The 25,000-nt window shown below is 40.6% G+C and overlaps 1 protein-coding gene and 1 pseudogene across 1 annotated transcript in view; one reads left to right on the forward strand and one right to left on the reverse strand.

Moving 5' to 3' along the window:
• LOC127633617 (rho GTPase-activating protein 44-like) overlaps positions 1-25,000 on the reverse strand; it is a 49,777-nt pseudogene that overhangs the window by 17,791 nt on the left and 6,986 nt on the right.
• LOC127633615 (paladin-like) overlaps positions 7,358-25,000 on the forward strand; it is a 319,141-nt gene continuing 301,498 nt past the window's right edge. Inside the window, exon 1 of the mRNA XM_052112840.1 lies at positions 7,358-7,467. The gene's annotated coding sequence lies outside the window, so the exon portion shown is untranslated. The remainder of the gene's footprint in view (positions 7,468-25,000) is intronic.

Genomic DNA, 25,000 nt, shown 5'->3' on the forward strand with positions numbered 1-25,000 from the left:
AAATTGGAACCGTTCGAATTTATCAGGACATTTAAAAGCAGTGTTTTAGAATTGGTCTGATCAGCTATATTCATGGTAAAGATTAGGGTCTAAGCTTTAAAACGACACCTATTTTGTGCAGATCAAACAATTGGCTATTGAATAGCGCCATAGCATTTTCTACTTTTTCGTGTTTAGCGTCCCCTCACGCCCGGCACTTGTTAAAGGAAGGTAATATTTACTATATGCATTGTAAAGTCCAGCTTCTATGCTTTGAAACGGCACCTAATTTGTGTTTGTCAAGCGAGTAGTTATTCATTAATTTGATTATCTTTTTTTAGCTTGCAGCATCAAAGTATGCTAGTATATTTGTATTTAAGCGACACAAGAGCATGCACAAAGGTATTTTCTCTCAATACACAAGCATATTTGGCTGTGTTACTCCCAGAACGACTCGTTGGTTTGACGCAGAAGTAAAAATCATCCTTTAGTGAATTCCCCGTCAATGTGTTGCCACCAAGTGTGCCGCACAAGCCCTCAAAAGTGAAGCCAAAACGTCTCGATCGCCCCCCGGTGACTGGTCCTAGTATAGGTCATAAACCCCGCCTCCCCATGTTATTCAACGGGACATGAGACCAACTAAACAATTAAATTACACTTCACATATCTTTTTTCCAAAGATAGTTTCTGTCATTTACTGTCGTTTCTATCACGTTGATGTCATTTCAAGTGTTTGTTTTCAAAATAAGTTTGTTTTTAGTTATTTGATGCTATAAAAACGCTGCTGTGACATCATGATTGACAGCTGTGATTGACAGGTTCTCTGAGTGAAGTAGTCACTGAAGCACCAACGGACTTTTTTTCAGGATCTTCGGAGGACTGAGGAGATTGGAGCTTTAAATGTAATATCTAAATTTCTATAATTGATTATTTCACACCGTGACATAAGTCAAAAGGGGCGTGTGCTTGCGATTGATTCAGCGAGAGTGAGGGCGGAGCCTTGATTTCACGGCTTTACTTCCTGCTCACTACTGCGCAGGTCTGGTCCCGAAATCACAACTGCGCAGACTCAAGTCCCAAGATGTCAGCGCCATATCGGGACACTGGCGGCTTCAGTTCTCACCAATGGAAAAGAGCGAAGGGGCGTCGGCCATCTTTTTTTACACTCTATGGTTGCCACTCACCCGTCAGTGTGCGCCCACAGCAGGTTTGGCCCGAGGACTATCGCAATGTTCCCTGGTGTCATTTTATTGTAATCCTGATACTCGTTGAGCTTGGCAAGAAATTTGATTAAATACCTGGTGGAACAAATTAAATATAAATACAATGTAATTTACAGTCATAAGATGCAAGACATCTCTTCCAACAGCCTACTAATTCAACACAACAGTTATGCTAACAATGCTAACAATGCACCATGGGATGTTTTGTTTATACTCACTTGAAGTTGTTGCTGTTTGCTGTGGGCAGTTTCTCACAGACTGTTAATAACGCTTGCAAACGCTTGTCCTGATCTGCAACACTACAGTCAAACAAACTCATAACTACTTTGGCACACAAACCATGAAAAAGAAACGGTGAATCTGTTAACAGCTAACAGTTTTTAGCTATCTCAAGTGCACTCACTTTGATGCTTGAATCCACTCTTCATACAGGTCAAAGGTCAGCAGAGGTTCGGGCAGCTCCCGCAGGTATGACTTTAGAGCACCTGCGCCACAGAAAAAAAAGCACACGCACTGATCTTGGATCAGGTGGAATCGTGTGATAGTAAATAATGAATGTCAGAGGTGAATCTCACCTGCGACGGCGTGTGGATCTGCAGAATATTCCTGATAATCCAACAATCCACAATCTAATGACGCTTTCAACTTCTTCAGTTTAGATGCAGATGGCGCAACTCTAAACAAACCCTGAAACACACACACACACGTGTTATGGTAATAAAGCATTTTATTGTTACGTATTGTTTTGCTTTCTTTCATAAGAAGGAATTAAATGCATTTTGACAGGAAAAAGTATATTTAAAATAACATTTCAGCACTTAGAATAATATTTCAGCACATGATTAATTGCAATTAACACAACAATTGTATGCGATTAATCACGATTACGAAAAATTTCGATTAATAGCGATTAATTTAATTAATTAAATTAATTATGCACTTATTTAAATATGCACTTATTTAATTATGCACAGAAAATTTAGCGGATTGATCATGATTAACTATGGAAAATGATGCACTTAATTGCTCTTAACACAATAAATGTATGCGATTAATCAAGATTACGAAACAATTATGCAATTAATTGCGATTATCACAAAAATGTAGCGGATTAATCATGATTAACTATGGAAAATGATGCGCATAATTGCAATTTACACAAAAAAAAATATGTGATTAATTGCGGTTATGAAATATTATGTAATTAATTGCAATTAACAAACAATTTATGCAATTAATCACAATTAACTACAAAAAAAGATGAGATTAATTGTAATTAACAAAAATGTATCCAATTAATCTCGATTGGCTACGTAGAATATGCGATTAATTGCCGTTGCCAAACAATTGATGCGATTAATCACGATTAACTACAAAGAAATATGCGCTTGATTGCAATTTGCGGACAAGTTATGCAATTAATCCCGGTTAACTGTGAACATTTTTGCAGTTAATTGCACTTGGCAAACAATGTGTGCGATTAATCGCGATTAATTATGGAAAACTTATGTGATTACCAAAAAATGATGCGATCAATCACGATTAATCTTGAGAATATTATGTGATTATTTGCAATTAACACAAAAATGTATGTGATTAATCGTGATTACGAAAAATTATGTAATTAAGTGCAATTAAAAAACAATTTATGCAATTAATCACAATTAACTATGAAAAATTATGCAATTAACTATGGAAACTACGTAACTACAGGAAAGTATGCACTTAATTGCACTTAACACAATAAATGTATGTGATTAATCACGATTACCGAAAAATGTGCGATTAATTGCGATTGCCGCAAAAAGTTGGTGGATTGATCATGATTAACTATGGGAAGTTATGCGCTTAATTGCAATTAACACAAAATATTTATGCGATTAATCGCGATTACGAAATATTGTGTAATTGGTTGCAATTAACAAACAATTTATGCAATTAATCAGAATTAACTACAGAAATGTATGCGATTAATTGTAATTAACAAAAATGTGCGCGATTAATCTCGATTACCTACGTAAATATGCTATTAATTGCAATTAGCAAACAGCTTATGCGGTTAATCACGATTATCAGCGACAATTTTGCAATTGCTTGCGATTAGCGAACAATGTATGCGGTTAATCACGATTGCCTACGAAAAGTCTTGTGATTTATTGTGATTAACAAAAATGCATGCGATTAATCACGATTAGCTTAAAAAATTGCTTATTTGCAATTAGCAAACAAATTATGCACTTAATCGCGATTAGCTATGGAAACTTTTGCGATTAATTGCAATTAACAAAAAATGTATGCGATTAATCACGGTTACCTATGAAAAATTATGCGATAAATCATGATACATTTTTTCTTATTATTAGCCTATTATTAATAATATTAATCAAATAGCAATACCAACAATAAAAATCGAGAAAACCACTCACTGCTCTCGGCTGAATAACTTTAGTAGCTTTTAAGAAGTTTTTAATGTATTGTAATCATACAGTGAAGACCAGCAATTTAAGCAGTTTTATTTTATATGTTTTCTCCCCAATCTGTAACGCCCAATTCCCAATGCGCTCAAAGTCCTCGTGGTGGCGTAGTGACTCTCCCCAATCCGGGTGGCGGAGGACGAATCTCCGCGCATCTTATCACGTGACTTGTTGAGCGCGTTACCGTGGAGACGTAGCACATGTGGAGGCTTCCCGCTATTCTCCGCTGCCTCCACGCACAACTCACCACACGCCCCACCGAGAGCGAGAACCACATTACAGCGACCATGAGGAGGTTACCCCATGTGACTCTACCCTCCCTAGCAACTGGGCCAATTTGGTTGCTAAGGAGACCTGACTGGAGTCACTCACCACACACCCCACTGAGAGCGAGAACCACATTATAGCGACCACGAGGAGGTTACCCCATGTGACTCTACCCTCCCTAGCAACCGGGCCAATTTGGTTGCTAAGGAGACCTGACTGGAGTCACTCACCACACGCCCCACCGAGAGCGAGAACCACATTATAGTGACCACGAGGAGGTTACCCCATGTGACTCTACCCTCCCTAGCAACCGGGCCAATTTGGTTGCTAAGGAGACCTGACTGGAGTCACTCAGCACGCCCTGGATTCAAACTCACGACTCCAGGGGTGATAATAGACAGTGTCTATTTGAGGTAGAGTTTTAGTGTTTAAACTGAAAAATGACAGTGAGCTGACCTCCTCCTGTAGGCCGCAGTCCAGCAGCGTGGTCACGCACGCCTCGATAGGGAACGCAATTTCTCTGCCGCTCAAAATCAGATGTTCTTCTAAAGGTTTCCCGTAGCACGGCTTCTCCACCCACGACTCTGGAATACAAATATGGACAGGAAATATATAAACCAAGCTGGGAAAACATTCACAATGACAGAAAACCATCAAAACAGCACTAAAGAGCAGGAAGGAATATTTGGGATATGAAGTTTGCAGTCGAGCTCTAGTTTCATCCTGACTCGGTTCTGATCCCGTCCACTCTTGATTCTCACCCTGTTGAGCTTTGATCTGAGGGAGAATGTTCTGGAGCAAGTCCAAAGACTTCCTGTGGTACTCGGCCTGGACTTCTATCAACTAAAGACAGAAAGAGAGAGTTTTAATTGGGCCATACTGTCGGAGGGCAGAAGTCTGAATCGGTAACACTCACCGTTTGGAAGTAGTTTGCATAGTCAATTTCTTTGGCCATGAAACTGTACATGTCTGCTGAGAGCTGATCCTGAAAAAACAACAGTTGCATCAAAAAACGCTGCACTTCAGAGAAAGAGAGAGGGCGATGAATGCAAGAGAAATAAGCCACACCCACCCTACAGATCTCCATGCGATTGGCTGCCTCCTCCATCTCCTCCCGGAGGGCGTCGGCTTTGGCCCCGGTTGCCATTTCCTTATTGGACAGAGTTGAAGATCTGGATGACTGCTGCCACCTACAGGTTAGAGGAGAAAATGCTTATTATTAACCCTTTGTGGCAGGGCGGAGGGCGGGGCCGAGTCACAACCTCCGCCCTGCCACACCCTTAAAGCTAAAGTATGCAACTTTTTCAGAGTTAAATTACTTCTATCTCAGATTAATATGCAAAGACAACTATAAGTGCTCCGTTCAGAGGTTAATGTTCTCTGTGGCGCTATAAAAATTCAGGTGTTTGTTTTGAGTGACCAGCTTAATCTCGCCCCAACAACTTTACTCGACCAATGGCATGAGTAACCACGGAAACTACATAACTACAGAAAATTATGCGCTTAATTGCACTTAACACAATAAATGTATGTGATTAATTGCGATTAGCACAAAAAAAGATTTACCGGATTAATCATGATTAACTATGGAAAGTTATGCGCTTAATTGCAATAAAATAAAAAAAAATGTGATTAATCGTGATTACGAAAAATTATGTAATTAATTGCAATTAACAAAAAATGTATGCAATTAATCGCAATTAACTACGAAAAATTATGCGATTAATTGTAATTAACAAAAATGTATGCGATTAATCTCGCGGTTAGCTGCGGGATATTGTGCGCTTACCAAACGATTTATGTTATCAATCAATCATGATTAACCACGAGAAAATTATGCGTTTGATTGCAATTAACAAACAATTTATGCAATTAATCACGATTAACTGCAAAAAATTTGCAAATAATTGCACTTAACAAACAAATTATGCGATTACTCGCGATTAACTACAGAAAATTCTGTGATTACTTGTCATTAACAAAAATTGTGTGCGATTAATCTCGAATAACTATGTAAAATATGCGATTAATTGCAATTAGCAAAGAGTTTATGCAGTTAATCATGGTTACCTACGGAAAATTCAGTGATTATTTGCAATTAACAAACAAATTATGCAATTAGTCGCGATTAGCTACGGAAAATTTTGCTATTAATTGCAATTGACAAAAAATGTATGCGATTAATCACAATTGATTACATGAGCTGGGGGCGGGACTATCTGTTTGTTCGTTTAATGTCAGATGGGGGGGGGGGGGCGTCTCCTAGCAACCTGGTATGATATTTATAAATACTTAAAATATGTCTCTCGTTTATATATTTTATATTTGTTATATAAAAAATTTGAATTTTATGTATATTTTATTTATATTATAGTATGCAAATGTATAATATTTCTGTCCTAATTTCTTCACTTTCTCACGTTATTTTAATACACTTTGTTTAAACCTACGAGCCCTTTTTTAATTCCACAGAAGGTAAAGGTCAAATATCCGTGCTTGGATCACATAACCATGATTTAATAATCGCGACAGACCTGCGCACAACTTACATTTACATTTATTTACATTTATGCATTTGGCAGATGCTTTTATCCAAAGTGACTTACAGTGCACTTATTACAGGGACAATCCCCCCGGAGCAACCTGGAGTTAAGTGCCTTACTCAAGGACACAATGGTGGTGACTGTGGGGATCAAACCAGCAACCTTCTGATTACCAGGTCTACAATTACATTTACATTTATACATTTGGCAGACGCTTTTATCCAAAGTGACTTACAGAGCACTTATTACAGGGACAGTTAAGTGTCTTGCTCAATGACACAATGGTGGTGGCTGTGGGCATCAAACCAGCAACCTTCTGATTACCAGTTCTACATGTACATTTACATTTATGCACTTGACAGATGCTTTTATCCAAAGTGACTTACAGAGCACTTATTACAGGGACAATCCCCCCGTAGCAACCTGGAGTTAAGTGCCTTACTCAAGGACACAATGGTGGTGACTGTGGGGATCAAACCAGCAACCTTCTGAGTACCAATGTATTATACAGTGCACTTATTACAGGGACAATCCCCCCGGAGCAACCTGGAGTTAAGTGTCTTACTCAAGGACACAATGGTGGTGACTGTGGGGATCAAACCAGCAACCTTCTGAGTACCAATGTATTATACAGAGCACTTATTACAGGGACAATCCCGAGCAACCTGGAGTTAAGTGTCTTACTCAAGACACAATGGTGGTGACTGTGGGGATCAAACCAGCAACCTTCTGAGTACCAATGTATTATACAGTGCACTTATTACAGGGACAATCCCGAGCAACCTGGAGTTAAGTGTCTTACTCAAGGACACAATGGTGGTGACTGTGGGGATCAAACCAGCAACCTTCTGAGTACCAATGTATTATACAGAGCACTTATTACAGGGACAATCCCCCCGGAGCAACCTGGAGTTAAGTGTCTTACTCAAGGACACAATGGTGGTGACTGTGGGGATCAAACCAGCAACCTCCTGATTACCAGTTATGTGCTTTAGCCCACTACGCCACCACCACTGCACCACCACTCCCTCATTACTTACATAATAGAATTCACAAATGTCAATAGCCAAATCATACAGTGTTCATGTGTTAAACTTGCTATAGTTTACTTCCATGTTGCTTCCTCATCCAATCACAATATCAAATGTACTGACAGGTTTGTGTGAGCTTTAGTGTGTTTCTCACCGTGTGCGAGCAGAGTCCATGTCAAGCACCAGTTTGGCTAAATGTTTTCTTTGCTTTTGAATGTTGGGAATTTCAACCTGTGACAGGAAATACAGGAGCGTTTGTGAAGTCTCACGATTACACGTTTTGGTAGGTATGATGAGCTAGTTTATAGATCCGCGTGCTTCACTCACCTCAGCGAGTGTGTAGAGCGGCTCGATAACATCTCGCTCGATTTGGAGTTCAAACAGCTGAAGGTCTTGTGCGAGTTGTTCCTGCGTCTCTCCACAGATCTTCAGCATCTTCCTACAAGAGACAATTTCGGTGCTCTGTCAAAGGTCATAACCTATAACCTGTCTGATGCCAGAGAGAGTTAATCAATCCTTACCCCAGCAGTGAATCGTCACCCAGGACTGTGGCGCCGTCCACCAAACACTGAGCTAGTGATGTCAGAGGAAGCTTCTTCTGTACGCAAACACACAAAAACACATACTAGTTAATACACACACACACACAACAGTGAGTATTGACGCTGACTAGCACACCTGGAGTCGTGCTGAGTGACTCCAGTCAGGTCTCCTTAGCAACCAAATTGGCCCAGTTGCTAGGGAGGATAGAGTCACATGGGGTAACCTCCTTAGCAACCAAATTGGCTCGGTTGCTAGGGAGGGTAGAGTCACATGGGGTAACCTCCTAAGCAACCAAATTGGCCCAGTTGCTAGGGAGGGTAGAGTCACATGGGGTAACCTCCTTAGCAACCAAATTGGTTTGGTTGCTAGGGAGGTTAGAGTCACATGGGGTAACATCCTTAGCAACCAAATTGGCTCGGTTGATAGGGAGGGTAGTCACATGGGGTGACCTTCTAAGCAACCAAATTGGCCCGGTTGCTAGGGAGGGTATAGTCATATGGGGTAACCTCCTTAGCAACCAAATTGGCCCGGTTGCTAGGGAGGGTAGAGTCACATGGGGTAACCTCCTTAGCAACCAAACTGGCCGGTTGCTAGGGAGGGTAGAGTCACATGGGGTAACCTCCTTAGCAACCAAATTGGCCTGGTTTCTAGGGAGGGTAGAGTCACATGGGGTAACCTCCTTAGCAACCAAATTGGCCCGGTTGCTAGGGAGGGTAGAGTCCCACCGAGAGCGAGAACCACATTATAGCGACCACGAGGAGGTTACTCCATGTGACTCTACCCTCCCTAGCAACCGGGACAATTTGGTTGCTAAGGAGACCTGGCTGGAGTCACTCAGCACGCCCTGAATTAAGGGATTAAATAATCACATTACGGCATGTCGCAATTTGTATCACATGTCATTCTGTACCCAAATGTAAGACCTCTTTAAATGAAAATTAAGACTTTTGTTATATTATTTAAGATATTTAAGACTTTTTAAGGCTTTTTAAGGACCAGTTTGAACACATTGGCAGTCCCATCTCATCATCATTGTAAGGCGAACTAAAAGAAGCCTGTTCGAGCAGTCAGTATAAACTAGCCGTGACACAGAAAGGTCAGCGGGTCGTGACTTACCGAAGGCGACCTGACGGATCTCTTGTCCACGTCCACACCCTGTTGACCCTGAAGACATGTGGTCAGCTTTTTGTGTGTGCTGTGAGACACCTGCTTAACTAGTTCCAGACGCTTCTCCACCTGTAACACACACACACACACACACACACACACACACACACACACACACACACATACTGCATGAAATACTGAGTTGAGTGTAAATGATTATGTGTATTCTATGAGAAGAAAACAAGAGTATGAAGTAAGATGAGATGTGAGGCACAGCTATGTAGGAAATCAGCTGCCTGAGGCAACAGTCCATTACGCAGTTTAGCGCTCTTTATTCAACAATGCTTCACCACAGAGCGCCACAATTAAAATGAAATATTCTCACACATCACTCACCTGCAGCAGATCATCACTGAGGACTTCTGTTTTCTCTGCCCTGCCCGAGCGAGAGAGAGAGAGAGAGAGAGAGAGAGAGAGAGTAAACATTCATTAGTGTGAGTCGTGAGGGAGAGAGTGAGAGAGAGAGAGAGAGAGAGAGGAGAGAGAGAGAGTAAACATTCATTAGTGTGAGTCATGAGGGAGAGAGCGAGAGAGAGAGAGAGAGAGAGAGAGAGAGAGAGAGAGAGAGAGAGAGTAAACATTCATTAGTGTGCGTCATGAGGGAGAGCTAATCATCCAGGGATTCAGCATGCTAAATGAACAGCTTGTGATTTAGGTCTATTGAAAGAAAACTAATATTTACACAGCGAGAGAGAGAGAGAGAGAGAGGGAGAGTGGGAGAGAGAGAGAGAGAGAGAGAGAGAGAGAGAGAGAGAGAGAGAGAGGGAGAGTGGGAGAGAAAGAGAGGGAGAGAGAGGGAGAGTGGGAGAGAGAGAGAGGGAGAGCGAGAGAGAGAGAGAGGGAGAGCGAGAGAGGAAGCAGGAAAATATTTTTCAATATGACTCAAAACTGAGAGCATGTTTTTATCATGTGAATGAATTATGACAACAGCTGAAGTCATTCGCTCCGGTTCACGTCAGGTCACTTTATTAATAAGAATCTCACAACACCTGTGAAGAACAGGTCATAGTTTGCCCCAAAATCTATTTTTATTTTTTTCAAATACAATTTTTTACATTGTTACATTAATTTTATGCCAATTAAAAACATCCCATTAATCTAATACAGAATAATGGAATTGTAATTACTGTAACGCGAAAGGTAACAATATAGCTCCACAGACTCAAATGTTTTATTAATATTCACGCATTTCAGGGGTATTTTTTGCGAGTACAGATGCTGACTATCACACCTGGAGTCGCGAGTTTGAATTCAGGGCGTGCTGAGTGACTCCAGCCAGGTCTCCTTAGCAACCAAATTAGCCCAAATATTTTAATTATATTTATTGATTTATTTATTTAAAAAGATAAAAAATAATTAGTCATAATGAATATTTAATCATGAGAATTCCCATTGAATATTTAATGATGAAAATTCCCATTGAATATTTAATCATGAGAATTCCCATGGAATATTTAATCATGAGAATTCCCATTGAATATTTAATCATGAGAATTCCCATTGAATATTTAATAATGAGAATTCCCATTGAATATTTAATCATAGAATTCCCATGGAATATTTAATGATGAGAAATTCCTATTGAATATTTAATAATGAGAATTCCCATGGAATATTTAATGATGAGAATTCCCATGGAATATTTAATCATGAGAATTCCCATTGAATATTTAATCATAGAATTCCCATTGAATATTTAATGATGAGAAATTCCTATTGAATATTTAATGATGAGAATTCCCATGGAATATTTAATCATAGAATTCCCATTGAATATTTAATGATGAGAAATTCCTATTGAATATTTAATAATGAGAATTCCCATTGAATATTTAATGATGAGAATTCCCATGGAATATTTAATCATAGAATTCCCATTGAATATTTAATGATGAGAAATTCCCATTGAATATTTAATAATGAGAATTCCCATTGAATATTTAATAATGAGAATTCCCATTTAACATGTAATCATAGAATTCCCATTGAATATTTAATCATGAGAATTTGGGTGTGAAAATGTGCTTTATTGTCATGCAAATAATGCCACAATGCAAAATGGTCCTAAAAATGGTCTTAAAAAAGTTTTTATTTGCTTATGTGTGCGTGACTATTTCTGTATTAACCACACAAAGCGACAAATAAATAGAGTCTCAGAGACTGTGAAATAACCTAAAGTCAAACCCTGAAACAAACTCTCAGATTAAAAACACACAACAGCTCTTAGACCAGCAAACACACACATACTGAAGACAACATGAATCCTGTACATCCTCAAGCCCACACCCCCCATTAAACTTGCCATCAAATGATCTGATCATGAACCACAGAAATAAACTCGTAATATTTATCAGACAAACGTTATCACAAATCTTACTCTGGAGACGCTTTCTGTTTGCGTCTGGTGGAGATGTGAAGCTTTCTCTTCCACAGAGGCATGATGAATACAGACACTCAGACAGAGTTTAAAGGAAGTGAAGTATTGTGAGGAATGTGGCCAGACCGTCAGGTATGACCGCTATCAGCAGGAATCATCTCAACTCACCATTTCCCTTTCTCAACATTTGTTTTAGTTTTTTGAACATGCACTAGATGGACGTCTTTGATCGTATTGATGCATGTACAGATCAGCACAGACTGCATGTGAACACAGTATGATTCAAGCTTTGCAAAGGAACTGGTATTGATAGATGCGGTAGTTAAACACTACCGGACCTTTTTCGGAAAAGTTTCAAATGTCATGACTGTTTGATAGTTGCTGTGTTAGCCAATCAGAACAGTCGGTGTTTACATTCAAATCTTAAAGGGCCAGACAGCTTAAAACCAAGCGTTTCAGACAGGGTGGAACATGGTCATATATAAAATTATATATATATATACACACACACACACACCGATCAGCCACGACTATACATATTTATGAGGTCACCCTCGTCCCACCAAAACAGCGCCAACCCGCATCTCAGAATGGCATTGTGCCCATCTGGCACCAACAAATATCCATGCGATTATCTAATCAGCCAATCGAATTCCCATTGATTATTTAATAATGAGAATTTGTGCTGAATTGTCATGCAAATAATAAAATAATAAAAAATACTCAATACTATTACTAATATAAACACTACGACAGTTAAGTAATAAAAAAGCACGTAACCTACAGTATTAGTGCTGCATAATGCTTCTGATTATTACACTTGTTTTTTTTTTATATATAATATTTTAAGATTTACGCATTTCAATTTCATGATAAAATTCCATCAAATTGAATTTAGTAATATTTAGTAAAATAAAATAAAATAAATATTTGCATTTTTAATCATTTCATTCTGATAAAACTTTTACAATTTAAATGCGTTAAATCTTACAAAGTGATTAAAATATTTTATAAAATATTTTTCAGTGTGTTTATGTAATTAAATAGTTTTATCAAATATAATAAATTTCAAGCACTAAAGATATGAACTTAAAAAAAAAGTATATATATATATGGGCCGATTTTAAAGATTTATGCATTTACATTTCATACAAAAAATGTAATTAATAAAACTTAGATACAATTTTATTTTGTTTATTTATTTAATTTTACTTAAGACTCTGAAATGCGTAAATCTTACAAATAGGCAAAAATATTTACTGTATATTACCTTGGGTAAATGTCGAATTAAATTGTTTTATCAACTACCGGTCAAGCACAAAAGATGTGAACTAAAAAAATATTTTACGTATTTTTAAGGTATGCATTTCAATTTCATCACAAACTTTTTTTTTTTTTTTTTTTGGAGTGTGGCATTACCATGTGTTTAATATGGGGCACTTTGACCCACAGAGGTCATCAGCTCCCTCCTGCTGTAATAACACACATGTTCCACATTGAGCCTGTAGGTGGCGCACTGATGTGTTCCTGCAATCCAGTGGCTTTATTTAGAAAATAAATAAATGAACGAACAGATGAAAAGTGAAAGTGTGTAATCAGAACAGTTCCATAAGCACCTGATATACCAGATATAAGATCAGGATTAATTCATCCTGAGATTTATGAACATTCCTCTGAATCATGAGAGCTTCGGCATCTGAATCTAACCTGAGGAACGAAAACCAGCTGCAGAATTACAAATAAAACCGAAACAACAGCGAGGAACACCAAACACACTACAAGAGGAAAAAGAGAAAAAAAAAGTGACCTTAGGAAATAAAGTGTGAGACAGACAGACAGACAGACAGCTAAAGAGATTCTGGGTAGTTTCGACTTCTTAATCTGTTTTGACCTTCACCTCAACTACTCACACACACACACACACACACACACACACACACACACACACACACACACACACACACCCTGTATATCAACACTACACTGCAGTCAAGAGTATTAAGATCCTTTAACCTATTTAACACACAATACACCTGTAGACAGGCAAGACAGGTTCATCCACGAAACACATACAAATTACACACACATACACACATACACACACTCACACACACTCTCACACACACACACACACACACACACACACACACACACACTCACATACACACAAACACACCACACATACACACAAACTCACACACACACTCACACACACACACACTCACACACACTCACACACACACACTCTCACACACACACAAACTCTTGCACACACTCACTCACTCACTCACGCACACACTCACTCACGCACACACACACTCACTCACGCACACACACACACGCTCTCACACACACTCACTTACTCACACATACACACAAACACACCACACATATACACACACTCACTCACTCACACACACACACACACACATACATACACACACACACTCACTCACACATACACACACACACTCACTCACACACACTCACGCACTCACACAAGCAGACACACTCACTCACGCACACACACACACACACTCAATCACACACACACACACACTCACGCACACACACACACACACTCAATCACACACACACACACACACTCACGCACACGCACACACACACACACACACACACACACACACACACACTCACACACAAAAACACAACACACACACCAGTCACACCCTCCTCCTCGTCACAATAATATTTGGTAAGTATTAATGAAAGCATTAAATGAAAACAATCTGATTACTCGAGGCAAACGGCTGCCATGGCTGAATCACAACATGCTGATATGTTGAATATTACACTTTTATACAGTAGTAATATTGTTTTGTCATAATGTCTTCAATATCACGCAACCAGTTGAGAAGAGCTCTCATTTCAGCGGGACTTTTATTTTGAAAGAGCTTTGAAGTTCTTCCTGTTTGTGAAGGGGTCGTTATATTGGGCGTCCCGTGACTCGCCAGCTGAAGTCAGTTCATTTGGGAGTTCACGGCCGTTTGTACACTCAACACACTGATCTGTGGCTGTGCTGATGGATACTATTGGACACACTGCATGAAAATCAAGCATTAGAAGTGTGTGTTGCGTTTGTGTACGTGTGTAGGAGATGACAGGGTGGCACGCAGCACATGTGACAGTACAATTATTTAATTAATGACAAAAGACATGGTGTGTGTCTCCATCTTAAAAATATATTGTTCATTGTTTGTTTATGATACCTAATGCATAAGCGTAACCAATCATATTTATTTACTATAGACATTTGCAAAGATTGAATTCATTCCAATGAAGAACTCTTGCTCTTGACTGGACTTTCCCCGAGTACTAACACATGAATATTCCTCTTGAGACGGGACTTTGTCTTTACACAGCTGGGTGGAGTACACAAACAAAACCCGATCGGATGATGTAACATGTCAAACAATTCCAAAAGGAAAGTTGTATTGCTCAGACGGGGCTCTTTCAGAGCTCTGGGCACTTAAAGGGAGAATTCACCCCCCAAAAATACTAATTATGTCATCATTTACTCACCCTCATGTCCTTCCAAAACTCTCTTTCCCATTCAAAGCCATACAGGTTTGTAACAACATGAGGGTGAGTAAATGATGACAGAATGAAATACCTTAAATAGAGTTCTCAACTCAAAGTTTTCAGGAAACTTCGGAGGAGACACGTGTGAGATGTAAGAGACTATGTCACTTATTATGATGTAATCAGTTTATAAGTGAGAGTTCACCTGCAAACCGTGTGTGTGTGTATGAGTGCTCATGAAAGGCAGGTGTGGTCTTTATTAGCACACAAACACACTGTTTGAAGAGTCCTAAACTGAGAGACTTCAGTGCCTCTGGTTCCCTCAACAGTGCACACTTCTCAAACACTGAGAATCAGTGAGAGTACAGTAGATGAACTGTCATGTTGATTCACACGACACACTCTATCATTACAGCAACATGAGAATGTTAGAATGACACATTATTCCAGGGAGAAAGAACCATTCCACACCTATTCCCCAGAGAACACACACACACTCACACAAACACACATGCATACACACACACACACACACACACACAATCACACACACTCACACAAACACACATGCATACACACACACACACACACACTCACACTCACACAATCACACACACACACACTCACACACTAACTCACGTTCACACACACACACACACACACACACACTTGTTGTGTTTCCATGTTTTATGGGGACTTTCCATAGACATAATGGTTTTTATACTGTACAAACTTTATATTCTATCCCCTAAACCTAACCCTACCCCTAAACCTAACCCTCACAGAAAACTTTCTGCATTTTTACATTTTCAAAAAACATAATTTAGTATGATTTATAAGCTGTTTTCCTCATGGGGACCGACAAAATGTCCCTACAAGGTCAAACATTTCGGGTTTTACTATCCTTATGGGGACATTTGGTCCCCACAAAGTGATAAATACACACTCACTCACTCACACACACACACACACACACACACACACACACACACTCACACACACACTCACTCACTCACTCACACACACTCTCTCTCACACACACACACACCTACACACATACACACACATACACACACACACACACACACACACTCTCTCTCACACACACACACACCTACACACATACACACACACACACACTCATACACACACACACACACACACACTCACACACACACACTCATACATACACACACACACACACACACACACACACACTCACTCATACTTACACACACACACTCACATACACACACACTCACACACATACACACACTCAATCACACACACACACTCACATACACACTCACACTCACATACACACACACACACTCATACACACTCACATACAAATACACACACACACTCACACACAACACATACACACACACACACACACACACACACACACACACACACTCACACTCACACTCACACACACACACACACACACACACACTCACACATACACACACACACACACACACACACACTCGCACACACGACACAGGAAACTCTTTGGTTGGTGTAATAACTATTGCATTTGGATTTCAGAAATGTACCACTAAATCCAAGAATCAAGTCGTCCTGCAGCGTTTGTGCTACAGACATGATAAAATCCCACAGACTTGCATTGAAGGAGGGACTGAAGTCATATCTACAGTAAACAACCACCGAGCAATCACTCACAACACATTAGCAACTGCAAAGCAATGCTCTGGTAACATCCATCTAGTCTCACATGTCACACAAACACTTCTGAACATTAGAAGATGATGGTTAGAAAGAACAGCGGAGGTGATGGAGTACAAATCAGATTAGCTGAGACTCACTTAACAAACTGGGTCACATCTCAGTTACACCTCACTGGAATAACCAGAGACAAAATAAATATATTTTTTAATTTAAAAAGTTATTTTGGAACGGCCAATTCCCAGTGCGCTCTAAGTCCTAGTGGTGGTGTAGTGACTCCGCGTCTGAGACCGTCAATCCGCGCATCTTATCACGTGACTTGTTGAGCGCGTTACCGTGGAGACGTAGTGCGTGTGGAGGCTTCACGCTATTCTCCGCGTCATCCACGCACAACTCATCACACGCCCCACCGAGAGTGAGAACCACATTATAGTGACCACGAGGAGGTTACCCCATGTGACTCTACCCTCCCTAGCAACCGGCCAATTTGGTTGCTAAGGAGACCTGGCTGGAGTTACTCAGCACGCCCTGGATTCAAACTCGTGACTCCAGAGGTGTTAGCCAGTGCCTTTACCCCAATTTGTAACGCCCAATTCCCAATGCGCTCTAAGTCCTCGTGGTGGCGTAGTGACTCACCTCAATCCGGGTGGACGAATCTCAGTTGCCTCCGCGTCTGAGACCGTCAATCCGCGCATCTTATCACGTGACTTGTTGAGTGCGTTACCGTGGAGTCGTAGTGCGTGTGGAGGCTTCATGCTATTCTCCGCGTCATCCACGCACAACTCACCACACGCCCCACCGAGAGCGAGAACCACATTATAGTGACCACGAGGAGGTTACCCCATGTGACTCTACCCTCCCTAGCAACCGGGCCAATATGGTTGCTAATGAGTCCTGACTGGTGTCACGATTCGAACTCGTGACTACAGGTATGACTGTCAGTGTCAATACTCGCTGAGATACACAGACCGCTATACTTGACATTATTGACATTTCAGTCGTTCTTCATAAAGACTGGTCGGATATCATAAGATTAAAGGGCCAGTTCACTAGTTGCACCGCCATATTTTTTACCGGCAATCTAGTTCAAGCAGACGTAATCAGCGCTGTAATTGCACTGCATCTTGAGTACATAAATGAAGTAATCGGCACTTCTTTATTGCGCAAACACACTCCCTATCTGTGTAAATGAGTCTTATTATAGATTGAGCTTCATTCACATTTATATTTAAATCGCGTTATGACTAGGGATGTGCACAAGTCGTCGAATACTCGAGTATTCGTTCTGCAATAAGTAAAAATACTATTCGAAGTTTTGCTTTGCCGGCCATATATACAGTGAGATGCATGTTAAATCCTGAACACACACACTGAAACGGGCAGTTATAACCATGGTTCGAATTACGTGGGAGCCAGTGGGAGCTGAGCTCCCATAGAGAGAGGATGAGCTCCCATGAAAGCAGTAAAATCATACACCTGTGGGGGTCTCTAAAAATCATCAGCACCATTATTTTAAATTACAAATAAAGCATTTTTTCCTTCAATATATTCCTTCAATGTTTATGTTAACCCTTTTGCACGTATGATCGATCAACACCGGTGTGATTAGAACGGTCTGTGCATCACGTGATCAACTGCTAAATTCAAACGTGCTTTCGCGCTTTGGCTGGCGCTGAGCCAGAGACAGACGCGCTCAGTGCTGCTGTCATGTATCACAACCATAGACAGATCAACTGTTCTGTGTTTTGAACCACATAATGTTTATTTTAGGTTTCAGACATTTAAATACACATAAGTACTAGCAAAAAAATATTTTGAGTTTGTAAAATACACTGATGTCTAGGGAAGCGGCAATAATAATCCTTTCCATTAACGTTACGTTACAATAAGACACGTTTTCATATCAGATACACATTGTGTAAGTAGCTTTACATTTTACTCTATTCTTCTCCCAGTTCACCGGCCACTTACTTTCATGTATTTCGTGAGAAGTTGAGGAATTGACGTGTTGTAAAATAACATGGCGCCGCCCATCGCACATACAGCTCAACTAACTTAACGCGATCGTTATAAAGGCGTTTAAACAACAAAACACATCCACTTGCACATATTTGACAATCGGAATATCAGTGTTTCATGTTATAGCTAATACATTTGTGAATATTTTGTATAAAAAAGGAAAAATGACATAAAAGCAGATCATCATTCATTCAGCGCTGTGTTGTGGTTGCGCTGTGTAACGTGACAAGCAATGATGCGTCACCATGGAAACATTAAAGTGACAGGTTCTAAATAACAGTCACCTAGAATAACTCACGCTGGGGGATCAGTTAGAATATTTTAGAAATAGTGTAAAGTTCAGAACCAGCAACCATGCCACCAAAAATAAAAAGACTGCTACCAACATCAGGTACAATTTTGGCAAAATTCGGGTTTATTTAAAAAAACAAAAAACATCATCAGAGGACAGTCTACTCGTTTCTCTACTCCTGTATTAATAAACATTGAAATCAAAAGAATCAAGTGCAGTGTTAAGCAATTATTTATCACACACACCACGCCTGCTTATAGGCTACTTTTTTTTTTAAGAGACCCCCACAAAGATGAAATCATAATTCGAACCCTGGTTATAACAGAATGCTCTAGGTGGCGCTGTTGAGAGCGGACACATATGTTGAGTGAACCGTTCTGTCAGTATGTTCAGATGGACACCAGAAAAGCGGTGTTATTGTGAGACAGATGGGTTCCTGTTTAAATGTACTGGATGTACATACTCTACTCTCATATATGTGCAGCTCGTCAGATAGCAGCGTCACCATAGCAACGTAATCCCCACAACGCTTCTGTAAACACACATGGCATCCGAGAAAGACTATGCTAGCTGAGGGACATCCCATCATTAAAACTGGAGTGTATAAATGAGGCAGTTTGGGAGAGAAAGAGCCGCATGCAGCTGCCATGTGTGTGTTTGTGCTTGTGTCTTTTTAAGTTTTCATTAAACATTATTTTGACGGTTCGTCTGGTTACCGCCTCCTCCTTGCCCATTTTAACCCTGTTACAATGATGTATATGTAAAAATGTTTGTTAACGTAATTATTAATAGTTATTTAGTTATTTTTAGTTACATTAAATTTGAAGGATGTTTGTTGAAATTGAAATTCGTAAATTTTTTAATTATTTTTGAGTGTATCTGTTCCATATATAGTTTGTCAAATTTCCAAATTTCCTTTCTCACTCCCTGTACAAAGTTTTCAATATCTGATGTTGCTGGTAGAGTTCCCTGTTCATCTGAATAAAGTTATCCCGAATAAATTCCCATGTGAGCGCATTATACAGAACACACACAACACACACACTCACACACACACAAACATACTGTACACACACGCACACACACACACATACCGTAAACACACACATACACACACAGTACACACACACACACACACACAGTACACACACACACACTCTCTCTCTCACACACACACACACACACACACACACACACACACACACACACACACACACACACTCACACACATACCGTAAACACACACATACACACACAGTACACACACACACACACACACAGTACACACACACACACTCTCTCTCTCTCTCTCTCACACACACACACACACACACACACACACACACACACACTCACACTCACACTCACACTCACACTCACACTCACACTCACACTCACACTCACACTCACACTCACACTCACACTCACACTCACACACATACATGGACGGAGAGCGGGGGGTCTGAACAGCAGCCAGTGTTTACACTCATGTTACGTGTCTGCAGAGATACACCTGTTCTCTCAGGGGAAAACCACCAGGTGTGTGTGTGTAACAATACTCTGTTCCTACATTGTCTGTACACTGAGATACAGCTGCATTATCCAGCGCAGTTCTTATAGGATTTAACCTGCCGTCACCTGAGAGTAAATCCATCAATGGTGAGACAGAATCAATGGCCCCGTCCCAATCCTAGTGAGCTGCCTACATAGACAACACTTTAAGAAGTGTTCATTTTCATCTTATTATTTTAGTCATAATTTATGTCGTTCGATGTAATTGTAATATGAATATAGTCATTGTTTGCATCTCGTCATGATTATTAATATTAGTCTATTTATAATTTTAGTCAACAATTACAAACAGAGAATTGTCGATGATAATGCGCAAAATTACCAAAACATGTATCGAACTGTAAGAGGCCAAAATTTAACCAAATATTTAAATATTTACAAAATTGTGTAAACTATTTTCAATTATTTAAACATGTTTAAATAATATGTAAGATTAAATAACGTGCAATGAAATAATAAAATATAATGAATACACTGAAGTATGAGCTGCTTTTAGAAGTGACACTCCTCACGTTTACACGGTTTATCGCGTTACGTGAAGCGCGTTTTTAAGGAAACGGCGTATTCACAACGCATTCTGACTAACTTGTAACTTGAATCAAGTTCAACTTTTCCGTCTCGGCTTTGTTCATGTTTACAAAAACATAAAAAACCTTCATCGACAAACATTTTCAATGGCACGTATAAAACCCAAGTAAACTTTGGCCTTAAACTAGGAACATTACGGGTTCAATACAAGTTCAGCTCAAATTACAGCATTTGGGGCATAATGTTGATTACGAAAATATTTTATTTCGACTCGTCCCTCCTTTTCTGTTATAAAAGCACAAATGAGTGTTCCAGTGAGACACTTACAATGAAAGTCAATGGGGCACATTTCTGTTGTGTTTAAAGTCAGAAATGTGAAGTTTATAATTTTATAAAAGCACTTACATTAATTCTTTATTATTTGAGCTTTACAGTTGTTTAAATCATCGTTTTTACAGTTTTAGGGTTTACAACGTTATACCGTCATGGCAACAAAGTTGTAAAATTAGAGCCATTACATCGTCGTGGCAACAAAGTTGTAAAATTAGGGACATTATATCGTCGTGGCAACAAAGTTGTAAAATTAGGGCCATTACGTCGTCATGGCAATAAAGTTGTAAAATTAGGGCCATTACGTCGTCGTGGCAACAAAGTTGTAAAATTAGGGCCATTACGTCGTCGTGGCAACAAAGTTGTCAAATTAGGGCCATTACGTCGTCGTGGCAACAAAGTTGTAAAATTAGGGCCATTACGTCGTCGTGGCAACAAAGTTGTAAAATTAGGGCCATTACGTCGTCGTGGCAACAAAGTTGTCAAATTAGGGCCATTACGTCGTCATGGCAACAAAGTTGTAAAATTAGGGCCATTACGTCGTCGTGGCAACAAAGTTGTCAAATAAGGGCCATTACGTCGTCGTGGCAACAAAGTTGTAAAATTAGGGCCATTACGTCGTCGTGGCAACAAAGTTGTAAAATTGTCTATAACTTTCCACAGATGTGGTCAGTAAGTGATTTAATGACAGTAAAATCACGTTAACACACATATTGTTTACGTCTTGTGTCTATACTTGTGAAACAGTATTTTAATGTTTACAGATTAAACCCCATTGACTTCCATTGGAAGTGACTGGAACACACATTTGTGCTTTTATTAAAGAAAATAAATCTTTGTGGTAATCAACATTATGCTTTGATACCTTAAAATGCTGTCTAGCTAAGCTCTCCATTTGGCTCAACGTCATGGCCTTCAGGAGGTAAAGTGTCTGCACATTAAGACAGACGAGTGCTTGTGTTCCACTGTCCATTCTGCCGTCTCGTCTAACTTCATTAACGGCAACAGAGAGCGCTCGCATTAGCAGTCAGCAGGGACGGAGGTGAGAGACATCATTCCGTATCGCTTAACAGGCAGAGCGGCTGTAATTGTTGGATCGGTACAGCTTAAAGGGTTTAAAGTCGTTTCAGTTCATGACAGAAACAGAAGCTCTCATACGGTGTCGTAGCGGTATCTACCAGCTAATGCTGTGATCCATGTGGGGTATTCCGACATAAAGGCATTCCATTGCCCGATGAAAATCGCAACACTCCCATAGGCTTAGCAGCTGTTCAATTGTCACCAGAGATGTCTTCTAGCGACCTAACTGATATCTGATGAACAAATCCACTGCTAGCATTTGTTTATCAGGTGTACAATAAAGTTTATTAACGTGTTTTGAACACCTGTCTTTGCAAACCTTTGCCCAACAAATTTTATTATCGTATAATGTAGCAACTTTGACTTTTTGATGGATATAATTTATGAGCGATGCTCATAAAATGTGGTGTTTTTGATCAGTCTGCTTTCAGCATGTGAGCAGCTTCAATTCGCAAAGCCAAAATCACGGCCAAAGCACAGACTCGGAGGACTCGTCTGCTGTTACACACCCATGACATCAGTCACACACTGTTTAAGGCGAAATCCAGTGTGAGGCATGAAGCCATTGGGAAAAACACGACTCCACAGACGAGAGAGAGAGAGAGAGAGAGAGAGAGTTATTACCAGGGAGAGAAGAAAATGAGACTTTAATGAGGTTCCATTCTACACCTCACATCTCATTTGTTATTCTACACTGCCTCACTAATACAGCGGAGTGTGTAAGTGTGTCTCAGCGCACTCGTAGCACATCAATTGTTCTCTACAGAAGAGACGTCACTCATCAGAATCCAGGTTTAAAAACAACCTGATCTCATGGAAATTACTGGACCAAAATGGCGTGCTTCATTACTCGGTTTGCTGCAGTTTCCCAGTGAAATGTCCATCGGGGAGTGAAATCATCAAGGTTATCCAGGGCGTGCTGAGTGACTCCAGTCAGGTCTCCTAAGCAACCAAATTGGCCCGGTTGCTAGGGCAGGTAGAGTCACATGGGGTAACCAAATTGGCCGGTTGCTAGGGAGGGTTGAGTCACATGGCGTAACCAAATTGGCCGGTTGCTAGGGAGGGTACAGTCACATGGGGTAACCAAATTGTCCCGGTTGCTAGGGAGGGTAGAGTCACATGGGGTAACCAAATTGGCCCGGTTGCTAGGGAGGGTAGAGTCACATGGGGTAACCAAATTGTCCCGGTTGCTAGGGAGGGTTGAGTCACATGGAGTATCCAAATTGGCCGGTTGCTAGGGAGGGTAGAGTCACATGGGGTAACCAAATTGTCCCGGTTGCTAGGGAGGGTAGAGTCACATGGGGTAACCAAATTGGCCCGGTTGCTAGGGAGGGTAGAGTCACATGGGGTAACCAAATTGGCCCAGTTGCTAGGGAGGGTAGAGTCACATGGGGTAACCAAATTGGCCTGGTTGCTAGTTGTTGAGCCAACAACTTTTGGCTCAACCCCGCCCACCCTCAACAACTTTTGGCTCAACACCGCCCACCCTCAACAACTTTTGGCTCAACCCCGCCCACCACCCCACCACCCTCAACAACATTTCGCTCAACCCCGCCCACCACCCCCCCATCCTCAACAACATTTGGCTCAACCCCGCCCACCACCCCACCCACCCTCAACAACTTTTGGCTCAAGCCAGCCCACCACCCCCCCACCCACAACAACATTTTGCTCAACCCCGCCCACCACCCCCCCATCCTCAACAACATTTGGCTCAACCCCGCCCACCACCCCACCCACCCTCAACAACTATTAGCTCAACCCCGCCCACCCTCAACAACTTTTGGGCCAGTTGCAATGCAAAATCCTGGGCCGATTTCTGTGTTCCCACTCCAGCCCTTGCCTTCTACATTAATCATCTTGTCCCAGTGGAGAAGCAATTTAGTTACCAGGAATTACGTCGACGAATAAATCAATTGTCATACTCGGGTAGTGATGCCAACAACAAAACCAGTGATGTTGCTCCAGGGGCTGACAAACTTTCTGGCCAAACTGGTGTTTACTTAGGATGTAGCCAATTTTGATTGGCGACTACATGTTGAAATGAGGCGTGGCAGCCAGTTTCGCAGCTATGACAAATAGTAGAACTTGCATGTGCACCAGCTGCTTGCACAGGCCAGAGAGCTTCCTTGGAGGGTTTCATTGAGGAGTATTTGGATTCTCGATGGAAAACCTTCTCCAGTCACCTACTAAAACCAAAGCACCATTACTTGAGTCACTATCCTGACACCAATCTGAACTTTGACCCTGTGAACGCCGATATAACCATTGATGTAACAGTCAGTGGCACAACATGCAAAAAAGGAAACTTGTTTGTATTGATCAGTGACACAGATGAAA

This window comes from Xyrauchen texanus, chromosome 40 (genome assembly GCF_025860055.1).
Source record: "Xyrauchen texanus isolate HMW12.3.18 chromosome 40, RBS_HiC_50CHRs, whole genome shotgun sequence".
Lineage (NCBI taxonomy): Eukaryota > Metazoa > Chordata > Actinopteri > Cypriniformes > Catostomidae > Xyrauchen > Xyrauchen texanus.